Source organism: Mustela nivalis (assembly GCF_964662115.1).
Source record: "Mustela nivalis genome assembly, contig: HAP1_SCAFFOLD_75, whole genome shotgun sequence".
Classification (NCBI taxonomy): domain Eukaryota; kingdom Metazoa; phylum Chordata; class Mammalia; order Carnivora; family Mustelidae; genus Mustela; species Mustela nivalis.
This window is the reverse complement of record NW_028136523.1, coordinates 503,066-508,937: the sequence shown is the minus strand read 5'-3', so window position 1 is coordinate 508,937 and position 5,872 is coordinate 503,066. Positions and strand designations below refer to the sequence as shown.

Here is a 5,872-nt window from a genome sequence, read left to right as displayed (position 1 = left end):
TTGATCACTTTTTTCACTGTCCTTACCTATTTTCCAAACCTAGTTCTTTTCAGTCTACAGACAACCCTGTATCTGACTGACTTGTTAATTCTGGGAATGTCTTGCAGATTAATTTGCTTGCCCGAGGTGGTTCCTCTAATTGATGTCTAAGAACCCTAATTAGTTAAGAAAACTTTTTTTTTTAACATTTTCATGGCTATTTATTATTATTATTATTATTATTATTGCTAATATCTCTATTATAAATAATTCACAAGGGCATCTTTCTGACAAAAGACAAAGAGCTGGCTACTAGTAGAAAAAGTACATTTGACTCTGTCAGTGAAAGTGGTAAAGGGATTTGAGAAAATAAGGCAAAGCAGTGGAATTATGTGTTAAAACTTTAAATATTATAGACACATTTACTTAATTTCTAATACTGCTTATAATTAAAAAAGATGTTTTCCATGAACCACGCATTACAGCAAATATATTGTTTATACAGATTAAATTTTCATCAAAAGGGACGCCTGGGTGGCTCAGTTGGTTAAGCAGCTGCCTTTGGCTCAGGTCATGATCCCAGCATCCTGGGATCGAGTCCCGCATCTGGCTCCTTGCTCGGCCGGAGCCTGCTTCTCCCTCTACCTCTGCCTGCCATTCTGTCTGCCTGTGCTTGCTCTCTCGCCCACTCTCTCTGATAAAGAAATAAAATCTTAAAATAAATAAATAAATTTTCATCAAAAAATTATAAGTGTATTTTTTTGTAGGATCATGATAAGCATTTTGCAGATGAGAAAAGTGAAATTTAGAAAAGTATGTCTCTTCAAATCCCTCATACAATATCTGGCCTAGATAGAAGGATATACTATCACAATTGAGGAAGATAATTGAGATTACTTAAAATGATAAACTTTACTGTATAGGGTTTTTTACAAGTTTGCCACAGATTCACATTTTTTAAAATATATATCTATTTGTGTAAAGAGAATGCACTGAGAAGTAAAAAGATAGTGATATATCAGTGCTACCAACTAATGGCTATAATATCATCACCTTATTTATGAACAATGAAACAGTGTGTAATATTTAAATAAATTTAAATAAATTCCTATTTATTTTATATATTTATAAATTTAAATGAATTCCTATTTATTTATTATTAAAGAAATTCCTCTAACAAACAGTATGTTTTGAAGGTTGCTAGCAGGAAAGTGTTGTACGACATGGAAGTAATCAGAAAATGTGATCTAAAATTCTGCTTTCAAGGGCGCCTGGGTGGCTCAGTGGGTTAAAATTCTGCTTTCAAGAAGCTATAACAGTAAGTACTGAGCATTAGCTATTATATGCTATGGATGAATAACTGAAATCTACATTTGAAACTATTGGTACACTATATGTTACCTAATTGAATTTTAAAAAGTTAATAAAAAAAACCACTATTTTATAAAACAATATTCCCAACAGGCTCTTTTGCTTTAAAATACTCACTTTGTTTCCTCTCCGAGAGAACACCAAATGGCGGATGACGCCGGTGCTGCGGGAGGGCCCGGAGGGCCCGGGGGCCCTGGAATGGGAGGCCGCGGCGGTTTCCGCGGTGGCTTCGGCAGCGGCATCCGGGGCCGGGGCGGGCCGGGGCCGTGGTCGGGGCCAGGGCCGAGGCCGCGGAGCTCGCGGGGGCAAGGCCGCGGACAAGGAGTGGATCCCCGTCACCAAGCTGGGCCGCCTGGTCAAAGACATGAAGATCAAGTCCCTGGAGGAGATCTATCTCTTCTCCCTGCCCATCAAGGAGTCTGAGATCATCGACTTCTTCCTGGGAGCCTCCCTCAAGGACGAGGTTTTGAAGATCATGCCTGTGCAGAAGCAGACGCGCGCGGGCCAGCGGACCAGGTTCAAGGCATTTGTCGCCATCGGAGATTACAATGGACACGTCGGTTTGGATGTCAAGTGTTCCAAGGAGGTAGCCACTGCCATCCGCGGAGCCATCATTCTGGCGAAGCTTTCCATTGTCCCTGTGCGGCGAGGCTACTGGGGGAACAAGATCGGCAAGCCCCACACTGTCCCGTGCAAGGTGACTGGCCGCTGTGGCTCTGTGCTGGTGCGTCTCATCCCCGCCCCCAGAGGCACTGGCATTGTCTCGGCCCCTGTGCCCAAGAAACTGCTGATGATGGCTGGTATTGACGACTGCTACACCTCGGCCAGGGGCTGCACTGCCACCCTAGGGAACTTTGCCAAGGCTACTTTCGATGCCATCTCCAAGACCTACAGCTATCTCACCCCTGATCTCTGGAAGGAGACTGTGTTCACCAAGTCTCCCTATCAGGAGTTCACGGACCATCTTGTGAAGACCCACACCAGAGTCTCTGTTCAGAGGACCCAGGCTCCAGCTGTGGCTACTACATAGTTTTATACAAGAAAAATAAACTGAACTAAAGCTTGAAAAAAAAATACTCACTTTGTAATGAGAGTCATTACTTTTGTCTAGCCAAATCTTATAGCACTGTTTATCCCTTCCCTGCTTTATCCCTTCCCAGTATCAATAAAGGCTCACTTGGGTTACCTAGAAGCCATGAGAAAGCTTGTAATAGATCTGGCTGGTTTTCACCAGCAATTTGACCACCATGTGCACAGGGAAGTCTATTGATAAAGGCTTTATTGCAATAAGTTGCAAATACATGGATGATTTTGAATTCTCTTTCTTGAGGTCTTGTTTCATGATAATAAATTTAGGGTGGCATATTGGAATGGATGTTATTAACATATCTTCATAGTTATAAGCACATGGAATTGTAAAATAGATGAATGAATGTGGCATTACTGACAACTGTCCTCATTTTGAAATCAAATTACAGTGTACTAAGATGAGGAAGCAAAGCAGATTTGGGATTATGAGTGAAATAATTTTAAAAAGTATTAGGGGTATGATCGGACTATTGGGTAATTCAGTAGAAAAATGTCTACTGATTGAGATTCTGTGTTCCCTGATTTCAGAGAGAAGTTAAGATAAATAAGTAACACGAGGAGACTAGGAAGCCAAACATAAGTGATAATTTTGTGCCAGGGTGTGTATACATCTGTTTATCTTCTTGCTTTACCACTAAGGTTGCTCCTAGAGCAGAGTTTAAATATGTGTTGGAGCTAATCTCTGTGGATTACACAAGAAACCACATCCTACAGCTCTCCCTGAAACACCCCTTATGATTTCAATGTAATTTGGTTTTTGCATTTTTAGAAATAACAAAATACTTTGCAAACTCATCTACTTTATTACCATCACAAGTGAGTCAGCTGACTCCACATTTTAACACAGTGACAGTCACAGAGGAATGGAGGAATGAGTAGAGTTATCAATATATGTGCTTTTAAGAAGTATGACAGGGTAGCAGCTATTTCCAGGAACCAAAACATGGGTCAGCAGCTGTGCAGGAAAAGTGATGGAATAAATGACTCATTTCAGAGGAGTTCTATAACATATTAGTTCTATAATGTATCTTCAGCCCCCAATTACCCGCTTTGATCTAAAGATAAGGATTTACAGTTAAGGTCCCATTTATGATTTGACTGGTAGGGTCTGAATCATGTTTACTATTGTTTTGACTATTACTTGAAACCTATAGTAGTACTTGGGATATGTGTTGTGTATTCTGTGAACATGTGCTATTTTTAGATTAGATAATTTCTGTCTCGAACCCCTGTTCATTTGTTTGTTTTTGTTTATTTGATAGTGGTTTCAGTAAATGGATATATCTGAAAAATTGCAAAGCCACTATTAAAACAAGTTATTATTATATATAGCATGGAATTGCACATTCCTCCTTTGAATCCGACAGAGCTTCACCATAACCTTAACAATTTGGGAAAAACATGCTATTATTTTTCTTTATAAAATTTCTCCTATTAGGCTGTGATGGTTGTCATCAGCAGTAACTCCTCTGAAGGCTTTGTCAAAAGAGTTGAAAAAATTGGAAAGGTGTGTGAATGAAGCTGTTTGTTGAATATAAAGAAAAGAGCATTGAAGTACAATTCACACTCTTACTTCTCCTTCTATGCTTTCAGATGTTTGTCATTTGAAAATTTTGCTTCTAGAAGAGATGCCCTATATAATTCTTACTTTAAGGAGCAAGTTGCTTTTATAATTTTTTTATTATTCTACCATTCCAGTATTTCCATTTAAATTAAATTCAATACCATTTAAAAAAAATCAAAAGTGCAGCCAGTATTCAATTCCTGGGCTAAATAATTTTAGAAAGCTTTGTGTTATTGAACCTACGGGGTTTTTATGTAGTTTTAACTCTTTCTTTCTGTGATTTTTCCCATTAGTCATGTAAGTGACTGCAATATAACAGACATTGAGGATAAAGAAGGACTGAATAGAACAATCCTTGGCCTCATGAAGTTGAGAATCTAGCAAGGGAGTCAAACAATTCAATCATTCAGAGACAATTTATTGAGTGCCTGGCCTAAGATGAGCACAACAAAACCCCAGCCCAGAGGAATCATTTTAATGGGAGAGATAGATAATAGGTAAGCCAACTTTAAAAAAAAAAAAACGTACTGATTTTTCTTTAATAGAGATGCATATTTGAACTAAATAAGCACATTTTTAAAAGAGCAGTGATTGAGAAGAGGTTTTTTAACTGAGTGGTCCGAAAGGGCCTCCCTGAAAAAGTCTGTTTTGAACAGATTTCTGAATAATATCAGCTAGGAAGCTGCGTAAAAATCTCAGGGATGGGTGATTTTTCCAGTCGAAAAACTGTAAAGGCTCCAAAGTCACAATAGAGCTATAAGTTTCTCTAATAAAGTAACTTCTGACAAAGAATGAGAAGAAATAACTAACCCAGGTTTGAAAGAAAAGGGACAGACTTTCTATGGAATTCATATTTAATTAAAGCTCTAAAGGACAAAAATACAATAGAGCAAAATTCTGGTCACGCTGATATACCTAACGAAAGTTCATAAACAAGCTTTGGGTAGCAAAGAGTGTGTGGGAATGTTGGTAAGAACAGTGGGGAAGAGTCATCCCTGAACATGTTCTTAAATGAAGCAATTCTTGGGTTGTTTTAAAGGGTGAATTGGAGTTTGCCTAAGTGATTAGAGAAGGATGCCTCAGCTTATGGAAGTTCAAAGCCATAAAGATGTGATAAACTACTGCAGATATTTTCATGTATATTTGTTGTTGCTTCTAGTAATGGTGATCTAAAAACTCCTACTTAAGACAACTAAAAATCCAGACAAAATAGCTTTTAAAGTTAAAAATATCAGAATGATTATAAAAATAAGTGAGGGATTACTGGGCCAAAATACAAAATACAATGAGAGCCTAGAGATATATGCCCTGAAGCCATTTTAGCTATGAGAGCATTTGAAACTGCTAAAACACACTGAGCTGTGTTGTTCATAGACTCTTGATACTAGAGAAACAAAATTCAAAATCCAGCAGCAATCAAATTTGAGGACTTTGGTACAACCCAAATTTAACTTGAGATCCACAAAGCACAAGGAGAAGCAGAAATAAGACTATAGCCTACCTTGCCTTCTGTGTAAACTGAGAAAGTCAATCACTGAATTTGGAGTATGATTGTCTTGTAGCGTCTCAGATATAAGAGAAAATCCTACCAAGGAGGACCATACCATTATTATAGCTCTTAATTATCCCTACTCAATAAGAGTTTCAAATATAATGTCTTGAACATAGCAAAATGTAACAAAGCACACAAAGAAAAACCATTAACAAGATTTGATAGACAAAATGGGATTAAGTATGATGTTAAAATGATCAATAAAGATTGTAAAATGGCTTGATTACTCTGCTCAAAGAAATGAGAGGGGAAGCAAATTGAACCAAAAACTGACACTAAAAATGATATTGAGAAAGGTTTTATAAATGAACAAATGG

General features: G+C 37.9%; 1 pseudogene across 1 annotated transcript; it reads left to right on the top strand.

Moving 5' to 3' along the window:
- Window positions 1–1,494: 1,494 nt before the first annotated feature.
- LOC309860629 (small ribosomal subunit protein uS5 pseudogene) lies at window positions 1,495–2,424 on the top strand (annotated as a pseudogene). Its single transcript has one exon. The product of its transcript is annotated as a small ribosomal subunit protein uS5 pseudogene (transcript).
- Window positions 2,425–5,872: the final 3,448 nt, after the last annotated feature.